The sequence below is a fragment of the Oreochromis niloticus genome, linkage group LG19 (assembly GCF_001858045.2).
Source record: "Oreochromis niloticus isolate F11D_XX linkage group LG19, O_niloticus_UMD_NMBU, whole genome shotgun sequence".
NCBI lineage: Eukaryota > Metazoa > Chordata > Actinopteri > Cichliformes > Cichlidae > Oreochromis > Oreochromis niloticus.
In genome coordinates, this window is record NC_031983.2 from 22,719,354 (window position 1) to 22,737,349 (window position 17,996).

Here is a 17,996-nt window from a genome sequence, read left to right on the forward strand (position 1 = left end):
CTCCTCCACACTGAAGGTAGACAGCTGAGAAAATTTAGGCAACTGACCAGGATATCTCCTGAATGCCTCCTAGGTGAGGTGTTACAGGATGAGGCCCACAGGAAGATACTTACATCCTGAAAGAGAGATTGTGTTTTTTGTGCTACTAAGAAACTTGCCATGATCCTTTTGGAAGAACTTTCCAAAGCAGTGTTTTTGTAAAAAAAAAAAACAACCCTCCCCCCAGAGAAACAAAAAAACAAAGTACCGACAACATTTAATCATGATTAGAAACAAAAATATAATCTTATCAGTCTTATCACGCAAATTGTGTTTTGGAATTTTGGCCATGTGAATGAAACACATCACATATCCATTTGTTAAGGAGTAAACACTGAGTATTTTCACATGCCACGAGAAAAATAGGGAGAAACAAAGTCCTCTGATATTGACGTCAATACTTTTCTCATAAATTAAAGCCGATAAATCTTTTGTAAATGTTGCCCGATTGGTCCCTTTTGGCTGCAGTTGTATATAAGCCAAACATGAGCAGATGTTCCGAGATACTGCAGAGGAGCTGAAGGCCATCTTGTTGGTTTGTGGTGAAAAGAGCTTTGGGATATGGGGGACTTCCAGATTTTCCGTCAACCCAGATAAGACAACCGGAAGAGCCACATCAGATAACACAACATCCACTGTGGGTGAATTAAAACAATGTTTCATTTGGAGGAGACAATCTTTGTACAGATCTGTTTTGACATTTAAAAAAAATGGTTTCTGTATTTACAGACAAATGCTAGTTTTAAAGTGCACAATAACAGCTGAAGTACGACATTCAGCTGTTATTTCTTTTCTCTGATCTCTCATGCTATCACACAAATACTCTGTCAGATTTGCAAATAGAAAGTGAAAGAACCTTCTTTGTTTAAGCAAAAATGAAACTTGAGTTCAAAGTTGGATTAGCTGGCATTGTGTGTACGTCTTCCTCATGGCAAAAATATCCGTTGGGCACACAGCTCACCCTCCTGTGTAATCAATTCACAGTCAAATGGGATTTCCTTCAAATAGAAGAAAATGAAATACTTTATCCCTAAATTTGGGATCTTATAGAAGAAGTGATTCAATAAACTCAAGTTACTGAAGAAGGATCCAAAAATCATTGTAGGTAAGGTGAGGAAATGTTAGAGAGAATATTCAGCTGCACAGTAAGCAGTACTGTTGGTGGTTAGCTTCTTTTGATTATCCACAGCAGTTACAGTTATTTGGAAGTGCTTTTTGTCACCTGATGGAGGAAGTTATGAATTTCCTCAGCGAATGACGTGGATGCATACCAAAATTTAGTAGTTCAAGTTTAGTAGTTTAGTAGGCCATAGAAAATACGTCTTGACAGAATGTCATCTGGTGTCACATCAGTTTTCCACATTTCTTCCTATTGTCCAGGTTAACATCTATGTTCTAAAGCCAGGTACTGTCAGAGGATTAGGAAGTGTGAATGTGTCGCATTGCAACGTTACATTGAAGGCATCAAGCGCCACTCATCCTAATCAGCTCACCGAGTTTGTTGATATTATTGGTGAAACATCCGCCACGATGATTGCTTGAACAGCTCCAGTGCAATGAAACCCTGTCATTTCCTCTATAGGTCCTCCGGGATTACAGCCTCGCTCAGGAGGCAAAACAGTGAGCACGATCAGCTGGTGTTGCCAAGAATGTAATATGAAGAAAAAGCACCAGTAGAGTTGTAAAAATAAACAACATCACAACAAGCAAGAAAAATCAGCCTTTTCCGGCAATAAAGTTAACATTTGAAACTAAATAAATAGATAACTACAAAAAGAGCTGCTTTAACAGACTGCCACTCAGCATGGCACCAAAAAACTCTTATGAAATGGACTGTGATATTGTTTTAAGCTTTTATAAACAGTAGTGACTGAAAGAATGAAATCACAGATACAAGGGGAATGAGATTCTTCCGAAAGGTTGCTGGCTCTCCTTTAGTGACTGGTTGAGGAATTCAGACTTGGTAAAGCTCTTACTCCTCCACATTGGAGAGGCCAGTTGAGGTGGTTCAGGCATCTGACTAGAACGGAGGAGGCCCTGTAGCAGACCCAAGACATGCTGGAGAGATTATATCTCTCAGCTGACCTATAAAGACCTGGGTGTCCCTCGGGATGGGCTGGAGGAGGTATCCGGGGGAGGAAGGTTCTGGATTTTTCTACTTAAACTGCTGCCCCCGTGACCCGGTCCTCCAGATAAGCTCCCAGGGTAACTATAGGTGCGTGCGTGGATGGATGGAAAATGTCCAGTTCTCCATTCCTTTATAAGCTAGTAGTTTAGTGCCCAAACCCCACAGAATAGTTTCAAGTTCTAATAGTTTCTAAGAGTTTACTGTGTAAATCTTTACTTGGCAAATCAATTTTTAGTGGATAAACCTAACCAAGATGTTTTAATGCCAGCACTTACCCAGCTAGTTGTTGTTGCCTAAATCTGAACCAAGGAGTTTTTAGATCCTGAGCATAGTCTGACATGTTGATCACACTTGGTCTGCAAATATTACACTTTTGCACTTGATGTTGCCTCATTATGTTGGCAGCATTTCTGAGCAGTGTAATATCATCTTTTACAGACTGTAACAGATGTAAGAAGATGTAGGAGCTTCCATTGAGAGGCCACATTTGTCAGTGTTCTTCAGGTGCCATAACTGGCATGTCATTCAAATCTTTACTACAAAAGTATCAAAAGAAAGAAGGGATGAGAAAAAAAGACCACTGGAAGTATTCTACTGGTGAGCAAACTACACTAAAGACCAACTGAAATATTACACTAAATAAGCACGCAAACAAATTATGCCATGCAAAAAAGTGAGTACCACTACCCGTGACTGGGGACAACCACAGGAGGAGAGAACAGGGTCAAATTAAAAGCCTACAGTCAGCACAACTACTAACATGACTCAAAACAATCAAACTACACTGACCATCCTAAAGTTAACAGCAGTCATTGCTCTCTCTGTAAACAAACAAAGAATTTGTAAATAAATATAATGTACAAATAAAGAAATAAAACATTAAATTATTAAAGCATCTGTGAGTCCCACAGATGGCGAACACAGCACAGTCCAGGAAGATAGCAGAAAGCACAACTGCCAACAATCACCTATTTAACACTTTGTGCCTCACTTCTGATTGGCTAGTCTCCCACTTAGCATCCCTATGCTGCAAGACTATAACTCATATTCAACATGCTGACACGCATCTGCCCTGCTAAACAGTCATTATGCAAGAAGCGCTCACTGCTCTGTATCTGTCAGCGACCTGTGATTTTAGAACAGGGAGCAGGAACAGTTTCTCAGTGCCATTAACTTTATTACAACAAATGATTAAATTTGCAGCGAAGCTATTTTTGTGAGGACATTAAAACAAAATTTAAACAGTCACAGAGTTTCCTCTCAATCACTGAAATGTCTGTTTATGGTAGGTTCTTCCTGTTTGTTAATTAATATTGTGCACCAGCCCTTTGTAAAGTGATATTTTTAGCACGTCCGGGTGTATAGAGTGATTTTACCATGTGTAAAGAGTGAGAAACTGCTTCCTACTTTCCCATTGTTTGATGTTTGTGTTATGTGTTTTTTCCAAGCTTCTCGATAGGAAGGAAAGCGGCACAATCAGCGAGCTAATTTACCTGGGGTCTGTATGAGTTTCTGTGAATGCCCATCGTTACTGTATGTGTTTCCAAACATGAAACAGAGGACAGATGGACAGAAGCTCCCAGGTTTTTCACATAATAATTCATTTATTAATTCTTAAACTTTGGGACTACTAATTTAGCTTATGACATCACACCTAAGCTTTCTATATTCATCTGTAAAACAAATGAGTAAAAACCCATTTTACAAGCTGATTAGACAGATTTTAAATAAAGTAAGTACTTTAAGACTATTGTAAACTACAGCCTTGACCCAGGGCAAGTTGTTACACTCTGTTTACTCCTGTGGTTTCTCTGACTTGTTGCATAACAAATCAGTTCACCGTGCAATCTTGAAGATTCATCTTCTCGAAGATTCTGGTCCTTAGTGAATATTGCAGGAGTAGTGAAACCTCTTAAATACTGTGCAGTATAAGTATTATAATTGCTCCTGCAGCTTTTTCTGCAACATATTTGCTCGGAAGAAATTGTAATTTGGTTTTATTTATTAGCTTTTCATACTAAACATTTTGCAAACATATGCACCTAATGCACAGAGGCTAAAAGAACGCTTTTTACTGTTTTGGCTGAAGCTATGTCTTCTTTGTTTGCTTCTATAGAAAAAAATTATACACAGAAATATTTTAGATGCCAAAAACACTAAAAGCATTGTTATAAAACAACAGTGCTCTCAGTTTGTTGCACACTGTGCATGACATACAGCATTGTGACATACCAGCGCAGAGCAGTCTGTGCATGTCTCATCCCTGTTAGGGCTGATGCTAGCTTGGAGATAGCGCATTTAAGAGAATGCGAACTGCAGTTCACTGCGGGTGTCATTCATAACAACGGTATGTTGAAGTTACACAAAGCTCCTTTAAAAATGTGGCAAGAGTGTTTAAACATTCTCAGTGTGAAGGGATATTCATAAGACAAACAGACTGGTTCATTCAGACTGAAAAATGTGAAGTCCTGCTCATTTAGTTTAACATGGGCTGTTTGTTTCTGGACCACACAGTGGGAACATTAGCAGCTGGTAATGAAGTACGCATAGTTTCATAGAGAGAGTAAATGGGAAGTTGAGGCCTTCGGACACACATTCATTGTTCCTTATGAACGTGTGAAGTGTTGCATAACTGTAATTATCACCTCTATGACATATGAGAGTGCACTGAACAACAGGTTAGCACAGGCTACTAAATGTCTATAAATAACACACTAAGAATCTCAGCACTTTAGTGGCCTTCATTGCAAAGTGTCATGTGCAAAAAGGTTAGTTTATATCGAGATGTTTGGTGTCACTAGGACGGGCGTTAGCTTCCTGTTTATTACAGAGAGGCTTCAGACTGAGATAAAATTAAACATGCTGTTTCAGTGACGCAAACAACTTCTGAGAGCACCTAGCTGCTGTTTGTACCAAGCAATATCCCGGATCAAAGTGAACCTTATTCTGCTATTTCCTTACTTTCGGTCGTATATACACTGTAGCAGCAGTGGGTGAGCATCTTGCACGAGGTCAAAGTTTCAGATATTGAGCTCACTGGTCTGAGGGCTATATTTGTAGTCAAAGCCACAGAACACGTAATATCCATGTAAATATTGTGACTTCCAGTGGCACACAGACGTCAGAGAGTGATTTAAATAATCTTAAAAGGCTGTAATGTAATTTAAAAAGACTTTTAGAAAAAGGAAATGCAAGGCAGTAAACAAAAGTAAATGATTTAAAGCAATGTTTAAACACTGCCACTGCACAAATGAAAAGGTTCATTAACAGGGACCTATTCACCTATTCAGCTTTTCGTGTCTTTGAAGTTCAAAGGTTGGATGTTCATATTAGAAATAAACAAAAAATAAAAAAAATAAAACACCCTCTCTACCTGTAAATATAATAATCATACAGAGAAAGAGAGAGAGCGACATTTTAAGAGGGGCAGCCAATCAGACGATAGTTGTCTTTAAGTCAGCCTGACCTTATAGGGGGAGGAGCTAATGGCTTGTTTTGACAGAGGGGCTAAAGATGAATTTGAACTTTAAATTATGAAAAGTTATTCTGTCTGTTCCTCCATTTACAACTTTGCGGTTGTCTCGTTTTGATGATGCGCATTGTTTTATTGTTTCATTCTCTATAAGCAGAAGTGATGCAGACGTGCAAAAGGAGATTTATTATTATTTGTTTGTCACAGGTCTTTAAATTATTTCCCCTTTGTCCTTAATTTTCTGTCAAATGAAGGACAAGAGTTGTGATTACGTATCAGACCACGGAAGGTCAGTGTAGTAAGTATTTACCAGGCTACACTGCAACGTGAAAAGTATATCAAATCACAAATACACTCTATATGAAAATCAGATATAGATAAGGTTCCTGAGAACCTTATTTCAAACATTAGCACTGGGAACATTTATTCACTGCCCAAAGTTGTAAGCAATCTCCCAAAAGGCTTTAAAAAAAGCTGAGCAGAGGTGCTGACTAAACACCACAGGTTGTTTATGTTGCTGCTCTCTTCTCATGCACAGGCTTGTCCACGCTGAAGAGAGGAAATGCTCTGGGATGAGTGAAGGCATGCCACTGGCTTGAAGTATAATCTCTAAATTCACCTTTATGAGATTCCTGAAAAAAGGCATGATGGAGATTACGATTTCCCGTGTATCAGAAGTGCTTAATTCCTGGAAACCAAAACTCAGCTTCCTTTATCGAAGTTCAAAGTTTACTTATATTATCACACTGCTTCATTATGTGTGTTATTTAATAGCCAGATTACATTAGGGTCACCTCTCACCTGCCCCTCCGTAAATCACAACCTTATCATGGTGGAGGGGTTTGTGTAGCCTAGTGATCCCAGGAGCTGTGTTGTTGAGGGCAGTCTGTCCCTGATAAGGTTGCACAAAAGCAATGGTCCCGAATGGGGGCAAAAGTGTGACATGCACCTTCTGTCCTGTGTGTCCACCACCTGCAGGAACCACCATAGGGATTTCATGTGATGTGGATTGTATGGTGGTCAGGGGCAGAAGCCCCGGCTGTCTGGTTAAATGACGTCACCTCATGTGAATGAGTCTGAACTAGTGCATCGGGTTTAGAGGCGATTAGATATAGTCCGAGTCTCACAACTTCTTAAGCCCAAGAGACAGCCACATTCAATTTTAAACTCTGTCAAAACTTTGTCCAAATAAATTTTACATCCACTGCACACAAGTGTCTTATCCTTCAGAATTAATGTCATATCAGAAATAGTTGTTTTAAATTATTTTGACCCATGAGGAATCACAGTTACAACAGTAGGCAGGTATTGGAATGTAGGCAAACCAGAGACCCCTCATGTTGCTATAACTCATTTTGACTAGTTGCCTGTTGATAGAAGTCTTCAAAATTTTCTGGAAAGCATTTTTTAAAACGTATCATCCAATGAGTTACCAGAACACATGACACATCCAGGAGGCCAATGGCTGCTTTTGTTTTTCTACTCCATACATGTCAAATCGGTGCAGTTTTGCTATTTCAGCTATAGTATGATGTTAATACACAAATATCATTATAGAAATTTTTAAAATGCTTCAGTTAATATGCCTGAGACCATTTAACATTTCAGACATAATGTTTGAATTATTAAAACATTATGATAAAAAAGAAAAATACAGTTTTAAGCATTAAGAGCTGCTTTTTAAAGGTCACCGGTACAAAGCTTTCATTCAGCTGTAACAGCAAGTAATAAAGACAGCAAGAGTTTTATTACAGGCTCATATGACAGCAGTCACAAAACAGTTAGTTAGTGTAAGTCAGTAGAGGCGCCTTTATAAATCTCTGCCCTTTACTGTGGACATGTGAGCAGCCGGAGGAACGCACCCTGTAAGGATGTATTAGATGTCTTATAAATATTTTATTCACACAGGTCTTATTGAGAGTTAAGTGGCATGAGTTCAGTAAGCGACGGGGAGGAATGTGCAGTGGTTAAAGTTAGTAAGCTCATCGGAAAACTTGTGTAAACTTGTGGATGATTCAGTTGGTTTTACCAGAAGCAATTGCAAACCATTGCAATGCAGTTTGCAAGTGCTATTTAACAATAAACCTACACTATTAAAGGTTTTTAGGTGATGCTTTTGGGCGGTGGGGGTGGGCTTTGATTGTTTCTGGTAACCAGGATGGGGATGACACCTCATACATATAACACGGATCATCTGGCCCACTCTTATTATTAATTCAAAATAGCCACAAAAATTAATTTGTCTGTGCTCCTTTGACACAAATTGTGACTTTTTGTGTTATAAAGGAAGCTGGCTCTGTGTCTGCAGACTGGGTGTTCCTTTAAAAGATGTTGCAACTGTTACATTTTAGCATTGTGTCTGAACAAGTTAAAGCTCCAGCAAAATTCATAGTATGATAACCAGTTTTAGCATGTTTCATCACATGGGCCTGATCAGGGTCTAGGACACATTATCCAGTGGGCATTCTTGGCACTTGCTCAGGGTCCAATCCAGAAAGAAGAAGGAAAAAAACAAAACAAAAACAAAACTAAACACACTTTTATTCTGTTAAACTTTAGTTCTTGTAGCCAGATATTATTAACAAACATTTTTGTACTTCACCTGCCCCTGTATCCCCACCCCTGCTGAGACTAATACTCTCTCCAAAACTCAGCTATCTATTACACAATGTTGACAAAATGAATGACACAAACAGAAGTGGGTTTACCATGACAAAAGAAAACATGCAAAAAATGGGGATGCACAAATTTTATGAAAATTGCCATTTTTTGTTCAGCCAGTTAAGAATGAAAACACTGCAGTTAATGTTATAATTGTTGAAACATCATTCATCAAAATGACACACAAACTCATTTAGATGTTATCTTTAGGAGAAACCCACAGTGGCCCTGGATTTATCACCTAAAAGTTTGGTTGGACCTACTGAAGAGGTCAGGCTGAACCTCACAAATGAAGACGAAATCAGTATCCAGGGAATATTTTTATATTTTTGCTACATTATTATTATTAGTTTTTACTTTTTTCACAAAGCAAAAAAATGTTTATTCCTTCTCTTCCTGGAAAACATTTCAATGTGTACTTTTCCTGATAAAAGCTCTCTGAACTTGTAGGTTAATGATTGTTTTAACATTCATCCGGAAGCGGGATTGTGACTAAGTGCACAATCCTGGCAAGTGTTGCTGACAGGGGGAAAAGAAGGAGGAGATCATCAGGGAGACAGCAAGACAGAGAGACAGGGAGACAGGGAGGAGACAACAACAGGTGTGTGCATGTTATTGGTCATCTTGTTGATGACCCTGAAGTTCATGGATATGAATCAGTTCACACAAGGCTGGATTTAAAAATGAATGTCCATAAACATGAACAAATGGATTGCTCCTTTGTAATTATTTTTTGCTATGAGAGTGGACTGTACATTTTTAAATGTTAGCATTCTTTTTTTAATGTGAAACAAATGTAGGAGACCGGAGGACATTACTACTATATCACCCCAACCAAATCTTGCTGGTAGGACAGGAATGCTTTTGAAAGCCAAAATCAGCGAATGCAGTTGATCGCTGCATCCACAAATGAAGTTCAAACTCTACGATGCAAAGAAATTACACGAAAAAGGATCCAGAACACTGATGCTTTCACGTTGACCTCATTTAAGATGGACTGAGACCTCGTGGAAAAAGTTCCTGTGGTCTCACCAATCAGAAAAATCATGGACGCTGCATCCTATGGGCTAGAGAGAAGAGGGATTATCAGCTTGTTATCAACACACGACTCAAAGCCAGCATCTGTGATCGTATGCAGGGCCTTAATGCACATGACAAGGATAACGCTCACATCTGTAAGGGCCCATTAATAGTGAACAATATATAAAGGCTTTGGAGTGACGTATGCTGCCAACCAGAGGATTCCTTTATCAGTGAATAGCATGCATTTAATAAAAACTGTGTCATTGCAATTATCTGGTGTTTTATGTTAAAAATGAGAGTCTCTGAAGAAAGAAGAAGAGGAAAAAAGAAATTCATCCAGTGGTTGAAGTTTTGTGGTAAAACAGTTGTTTCCAGGGCTGTGAAATGTTGGAGTTTAAAAAACACACACACAGGGGCCCAATAGTATGTTTTTAAAATGGCTCTTGAGAGACAAACACAAATATTGTCACTTTTGAGAAAATGTTGTGGTTATCTTCTCCACTATTACTATGGATTGCACACCCGGATTTCTCTGATACGTAATCTCTTGCGCAGTGTGTAGTGAGTCAATTACGCACACATAAACATGGCTCTGCTGACAAACACACAGTCTCAGACAAAAGTCGTGTTTTTGTGCTCACTCCCTGTAGTAAGCATGTTGTGTGGGTTATCAGCGAGTGTGTAAACAGATCGCTGTTTCACCTCAGTTAACCCAGAAAAATGTTGACATTTAGGACTGGAGTATGGCAGGTCAAGGCGAGGTCAGCTTTTAAGGAAGACTTTTGGTGCGTGCCACAGACACGTCTCTGTTTAGTGGTGATGCTGGTGTTTAAGGCAAAGTTAACATAACATACAATGAGCAGACCCTGAAAATACAGACGTCTTTCTTTCTGGTGCAAACCGAAGATTAGAGACTTTAGAAGATGTCACTTTTTTCTTAATTTTTTTTCAGACATGTTAACTTTATGATCTCATGACTTTTCTTTTTTTGGCATCATCAAATTACAGTTTTAATTGGCCCAATAAAGGGTTCTATATTGGGCACAGTGACCTTATTTAAAGGCTATTAGTGTCCTTATTTGTTTCTTTTACTTCATTAATTGCAAAGTGCTACATAAATACGCTCAGTTCAAAGTCAAATATGTTCTAGTTTTGGAAATAGAAAGGCTGTGTGGAGAGTGCCTTATCTTGTTATATTAAAGAAAGTTACCTTCACCAAGTTTCAAACCAAATTTACGCTCCAATGTTTGTGAAAAGCAGTGTCAGATGGGCAATTAGGCACATTTTGGCTTTAAGCCATCATCATGTTAAGACTGCCTTGACAGTTAAGCTGAGTGAGTAGCTTTGCAAACATATACAGTGGGGTAAATAATTATTCTATCCCCTGCTGTATTTGTAAATTGGCACATGGACAAATGAACAGTGTAGTTTCATTTTAATGGAGAGAGAAAATGTCATCCATGATTCCAGAAAAAGAAAAGATCCCCAAGTAATGACCCACCCCTTTTTCACACCTTGGGTCATGTGATGATGCACATGATTAATAGTGGGTCAACAACCACCTTATACCCGGGACTCTCCACTGTTTGATAAGAGGTGAAACATCTTCAACAAACCAATACAAGTCCAATCACCTTCTATAATAAAAGAAAGTGAAAAACAATCTCATTTAACAAAAGGAATAAATCCATATGATTTGGACCAGTTTGTAGCTTAGCCAGGCAATATAATGATATAAATGTTCACCCTCAGTCTCATTCAGTTAGATGAATTTTGTGGCTTGTTTAGCTCAGTTTGCTCTGTTTTCATGCTGTCTTTTTGGAGCCAGGAGGGTCCATACTGAGACAAGAGACCAGAGTGCAAAGTTACAGTTAATTATTATGAAATATCTTAAACAAGAGCAACATATTAGCACATTTTAGCAAAAATTAGGACACACATACAGTCATGCAGACTAAAATGAAAGAGAAAAGGTGTCCTGATATCCAAAGAAAGATCATTGTGGATGAAGACTCACAGAGGAGGAATACAAATGATCCTACAAAGACACAAGCATTATACAGTATATATGCAAAGAACATAGAGGAGACACAGGTGGCAGTAAAGCATAGATGGAAACAATCAACCAAGACACATGACATATAAACTATCAAATTAAAACACAAAACAATTAATAAATAAACAACAACAAAAACAATACTAAAACCAGAAGTCACTAAAAGGCTAAAATCACTGTGATGACAAAGACCAAGGAGAAAAATTGAGAAAATAGAGAAAATCTGTACCAGAACCATAATCTTTAAATTTGACTGGCAGATTTCCACTTGTGCATGTATATATTGTATGTTTACCTTAGTCAGGATGACTGATTTTAAACCGACTACTGATTTTCAGTCCAGTTCTTGTGTAATATAAGCCTTTCCTCTCTGTTCTCCTTCCTTAAGAATGGCTTCTTGACAGCCACCCTCCCACTGAGACCATTTCTGATGAGAACAGTAGATGGATCAACTGAAGGGCCAGATGTGTCTCTCGGGTCCTGTGTCAGATCTTTGCTGGATTTTTTTCCTATTTCTTAAGGTCATGACCTTCAGATACTGCTCACCTGGTTTAGACAGTTCTTAAGCACGTCTTCTGCTTGTCCAGTTTCCTACATTTTTTTTAAGGACACACTGAACACGATGCAAAATATGTCAAGTTGATGTAAAAGTACAAACTGTAATTTTTTTTGACATTTATTGTAGATGAATATGTGTTTTTGCAACAGGCTGGTATTAACAAAATACCTAAACAAAGAAATTTAAAATGGGTTCTTTGCTACGTTTTCTGTTATGTGTAGACACAACACTGGTTCTGTCTTGAGTTAGGTACTGTTTTTATGAGTAAGTGAGCCGTGGTTAAGTGGCTTACCAAACAAACAAAAAAGAACATCCCTCTGAAAATGGTCAGGTACAATGACTGGAGTGGAAATGAGTGAAAAAGCAGCCAGTGTCTAAAGAAAAACTTTAAATGCAGAAAACCTGGAGAACAATTGATCTAGACTACAAAACTACAAGAATGTCTGGCTCCTTGAAAGTAAAACATAAAGAACTGAATGATGGCTAAAGGCTTTTGCACAGCACAGTGGTGCCAAAAGGTTCCCATACAGTAAACTACACATTTCCTGCTGAAGTAAACAGTTGGAAGTGGACAGACATACGCTGTGCAGCTTTGGCTCAGTGTGTATGCAGACAGACATGTTTTTGCACACGTGCTGTGAATGAGTTTTTAAGGTGAGGTGAACTCTCGTGTTTTGGGCAGGTCAACTTGTCCTGGGATCATTATCTGTCGACTCTGCTCAGATAGTTTCAGCATGACCTTGCTCAGAGCTCTGTGTTTTGTTGGGCAGACAAAACGCCCTTTTTACTGGCAAACATCCTGCTTTCACATGTTCTCTTTCACACGTTTTGTGTATAGCAGGCGCACTGATATCAAGGTAAAAGCAAAAACACAGATGTGTAGAGGGTTGGCAAACACCCAATACAAAACCCACACTGCAAAATTCAGCCCTCAACATGGAAAAAATGATAAAGATCGGAAATATTTCTTGAAATACAGGAACTCCTTGGAAAACAGAACAGAAAATCTTTTAAATTAAAACCTTGTCTCAAAGAAACCTTAGATAGATCAAAAGTATCGTGGGGATACTGAAAATAAGATCAATCGTTTGGGTATAGAAAATTGTTATAAATGATTACAATTATTTCCAGTTGTCTTAAAAATAAGTTCAAAGGTATATCGTTAAACATATTTTTGGTAACACCCTTTACCTTTTACAATAGCAAAGCACCAACAAAGCAATCCAAGTATCAACCTGGGGAGTCTGCAGTTCCTCTAATGGCCACTTGAGGCAGGATACAAAAATGATTAAATCCTTATAAACTCTCATGTTAACAGTTTACACGTTTGCAGTCAGATTTGGTCTCTATAGCTAATTTTTCCCTTATAACAGCTGTTTTTAATAAATTGTATTAAACCCTAAAAGTTAGCATTACTGGTGTGGTGTTTTCCACTGATGGGTGGATGCAAGCACAAGTGGATATAGCACCTACCTATCTGCTTTGTTGCTAATGAACTAATCAGAGTCCTTAAACTGAACCATTTGATGCCTCTTGAAGTAATTTGAATGCAGTTGTCTGATACAAAAATAGGGTTTACTGTACAGTTAACTATACTAACATACCACAAAAGAGTCTGTGCTCCAGTTGTGGTAAATGAAATCCTAGCATTGTATTACAATTAGAAAAAAACTGAACGTGGCAGCAAAGCTTAGGTTTGAAAATTTGCAACTGAACAAACTACAAGACTTGTGGAACAGTGTCCTTTGGACAGACGAGACCAAAGTGGAGATGTTAAGCCATCACGGCACAGCACTACGTTTGAAACTCAAACACAACACATAAGTAAAAAAACCACAAACTAGTTATCAAACACGGTGGAGGAGAAGTGATGATTTAGGCTTGTTTTGCAGCCATAGGACCTTTTTACCTTGCAGTCACTGAATTGACCAAAGTATTCTAGACTCAAATGTCCAATATCTAAAGCTTGGCCTAAAGTGGATCATGGAAGAGGGCATTGATCCTAAAGCTAACCAGCACCTCTACAACAGAGTGGTGGAAAAAAAATAAACAAGACGTTACAATGGTCTAGTCAAAGTCCAGACCTCAAGCTGATTAAAGATGCTACAACCTCAATAAAAGAAGACGGGGCCAAATTATATAAAAAAAAAACCCAAACTATTCTGTGATAGAGTGTATTCAGCTTTTTCAGAGTCCCCTGAAAAGTTTCCACATTACTATATTTCACTCCTTTTCTTTGTTTTTTGGGAAAATACACATGGGCAGAGTGTGTCTGCCTCATGTAAGTGTCATAGATGACCTGACAGGTGATGGTAAATTGTGTGGAGATATTAAATTCAGACTTAATTTCTCTGCCTTGTTCAGTTTACCAGAGGCTATCCTCTTTGGCTTTATCTCTGCGCTGCAGTTTTTGGCAGCATGTGCACACTGTTGTTAGCTCAGCTAGAATCTACCTGTCCGTTCACCTGATTACAGTAATTGTAAGGATTTGTGTGAAGTGCAGCTTGAGCCGCGTAAGTAAACAAGTAGGCCGGTCGATCAGACAGGTTCAGAAATGCACACAAACAGAGGTTAGGTATTGCGTCAGAGGTGAGAGGTTAAAGGAGGGTAAGTGTGTCACATCAAGGCAGATCTGAGGGAGGAGGAGGAGGAGGGGAAGGTAGGGGAAAATAATGCATTTTGTCTTCTCATTGGCTCAAAACGGTAAGCTGAGGTCCAATGAGTAGGATGGAGAGAGGGATACGCATAAGGCAAACATATCAGTTGACTAATACGAGAGCCCACTGTGAAACCTTGAATAAAATGAGAGCAAAGATGAACTCCTCTCTTTTACATACAGTAAATATCGCTGATCATTGAATGGGACATATCCTCAATAAATGCCCTGTAACACTTGTGAGTTTATCTTTTATCGGTCACAGTGCAGCATTTGCCCTTTGCAGCAGTAATAGGTTTAGCTTTATTGCCCAGAGTTATCTGCATCGAGTTGTTTCTCTTTTATCACCATGATTGGAGCAAATGTTGTGCTGGTCAATGATTTATAACCACATAAAAATTTGGGCTGGCTGTGGAAGTAGAGCAGGTTGTCTACTAATCAGAAAGTTGGTGGTTTGATCCCTGACTGTCTGTGTGCCAAAGTATCCTTGGGCGAGATACTGAACCGATACATGTATAATGGCGAATTACATGAGGAAAGCCTTGTCCAGCTCATCTCGTGTAATTCGCCATTACATGAGGAGATCTGGATAGGACCATAGAAGGACATCGACCCACCAGCAGGACAAGCATCTTTTCCTGTGTGTGAAGGAACTGGACAGGCACTACCTACAAAATGACTCACAGAGGATTACTCACATGTATATTTCAGACCAAACTGTTAGAAACAGACTCCATGAATATGGGTTGAGGGTCTAGCAAGCTTTAGCGTTGTCTTTGTTCACAGCCCAGCACCTGTGTAGCGTGATTTGCATGTACCTGAGAACACCAGAAGCTGTAGGTCTGCTGTTGATGTTCTTTTATCCATATACATTTTTTTTTTCTTTGGTTTAGGTTAAGCTACCAAAACTGCTCCGTTAAGTTCAGGAAAAGGTCATGATTAATGGTTACATGAGATGTTTTCACAATGATCATTTGCCAACACGGCCAGTCTGCATGTCAAAGTTTCCTTGGGCAAGGCACTGAACACCAAGTTGCCACACTGAGCTTGTGTGAAAGTGCTTAGAAATAGATAAAAGTGAAAAACCTTAGCAGCAGTGTGTCCCATTGTGAAATATTCAGGTTCACACTGCTGTAGGTTATAATAACAGTGTCACCTGGTTTTTGCAGCCTGCAGCCCTCTTTGTGCTGTACGAAGCAATAAGAGCAAATGATTTATAAGGTTTAATCACTCACACTGAAGCACATAATACAGTATTTACATAACAGTAAAATCTCAGTCATATATAAAGTCTGCACAAACCCTAAGTTTGCTGTCACATTTCCTGTTTAAACAAAGCAGAGGGTCTAAGAGGGAAAAAAAAGGTCTCATATTTTATATCTGTTCTTTTTTAAATTGGGTTTGTGGTTTTTAAAAACAACATTTCTCAATGAGGTGCCACAAAAGGTCAAAAAGCAGGTCACACACAGGAGCACTGAGAGCAAATCCGCATGATGAATCATGGAAAATCACAAAATAGTCCCGAAATGTGATCTGTTTGTTCATGCACACAAATTTTCCCTTTCTTTGACCAAACCACAACTAACCTCCAATGACCTACCAGCTAAAGAAGAAGTACTGGGCAGTAGACAGTACTGTGAAAAGATACCTGGTCTGTTATGGAAGGCCTAAAGTATCAAAATCAAAACTATTAAAGAAATGAAAACGATTAACTCCACCGCAAATTATGCTAAAATAACTGCGGACATTTATTAAGTTTACTGGATGACAGTCTTTGAATGACATTCTTCTTATTTATGTAGTTGTAATACATAGTAACAAATTGGAAGTCAAAAAATAAAAAAGAAGCAAAGGCGAAGCAATTAAATTATTATGATCATGATCACCAAATAATGTCATATTTCAGAAATTATTAAATATTTTTTTAAAAATCAGGTGGCATATTTATTTGTGTCAGGCAATTTATTTATCTCGTTATGTGATTTTGGCTGTTTTGCTCCTTATATTGTGAAAGTAGTTTACTGAGTCTGGGTGACACAGATGGGCTGTTAAAAATGTCTTTTTTTCCCATCCAGGCTTTTATTACTTCCTTCGACGTAATTATAACCACAAATTCCTGTTTTTCTGTTAGTTATATGCTATGTCACAAATACAGTAGTTCTTGTGTGAATAGCTTTGCAATTGGTTGTGTAATAAAAGTTGTTTAGTAAACTTGTCTTTAGCATCTGTTCAGAGGGTTTTTGCTAAAAGAATAACTGATAACATCAGGAAATAGGTCAATAATGCAGTCATCTTTAGTCACATGCAGACATGTGGGCCACACAACACAACAAAGGTAAAAGATACTGTAGCCAGCTACTATAACTAACACTAAGTATCAGCTATTAATAATTACCACGCTTTTAGTGTTCTGCAAAAGATTTAGGGCACACAATCCTTTATCTGTGAATGACTCAACAAAAGCTGAGCACCCATAATCATATAGATAACAAGCCCTAAAGTAATTTTCATTGCAGTTACATTCACCTTAATTTCTCAGGTTTTCTCCCGCTGCGAGTTGGATTGTTCGATGGAAAATCAGGAAGTGCTTCCCACCTGAGCCAATCAGAATAGACAGATTGTCTTTCTGGAGGTTCATTGTAGTTAATGAGGGCGTGGCTATTAGGTAAATAAGGGGGGTAAAATTTGACACTTTTTATTGCCGTATTTTTCCAGCTGCTACGGAGATGCCGCCTGAAATTTTTAGGGCCAAAAACTACATTTAAGCTCTGTTCAAAAAATTAAAAATAATAATAAAAATTAGAAACCCACCTACATCTGCTTTCACTTATGCCTAAGCAATTTTAACCTCATATTCATAACTCGCGGTTCAGCATCTTGTCCAAAAATACTTTGAGCTTTAAGACTGCAGGGATTGGCCCACTGACCTTCAGACTGTTAGACGTGGATACCTCCTGAGCTACAGCTGCCCATAAACACATCAGCCCCCCTGCTTCTGTGTCAACAAATGATTTATTCTATTCAAAAGAAATTTAATTAAAAAATAAAACTAACACTTAAACTATTAAACAAAACTGAAATTGGATATTTTCAAACAATAACAAGTAGACGGAAACTAAATAGAGCCAACTACAACTTCCACTGGTGGGATTGATTGTTTTTCAGCTTCATAGCCAACATTCTGGCCATGCTGACCCTAGCTGACACAGATGAATTGCAAACTGCAAGTCTGTCACAATATAAATCAGAGCATAAAGTGATACCCTCTGATAATAACATTACATAACAGCTGGTTCTCAGATGCGTACATATGTGGGCTGAATTTCAAAAGGTACCAGGACCAGCAGTGGCAACGTACAAGTGGGAAGAAAAAAGTAAGTTAGGAGTGGGGACAAAAACTCA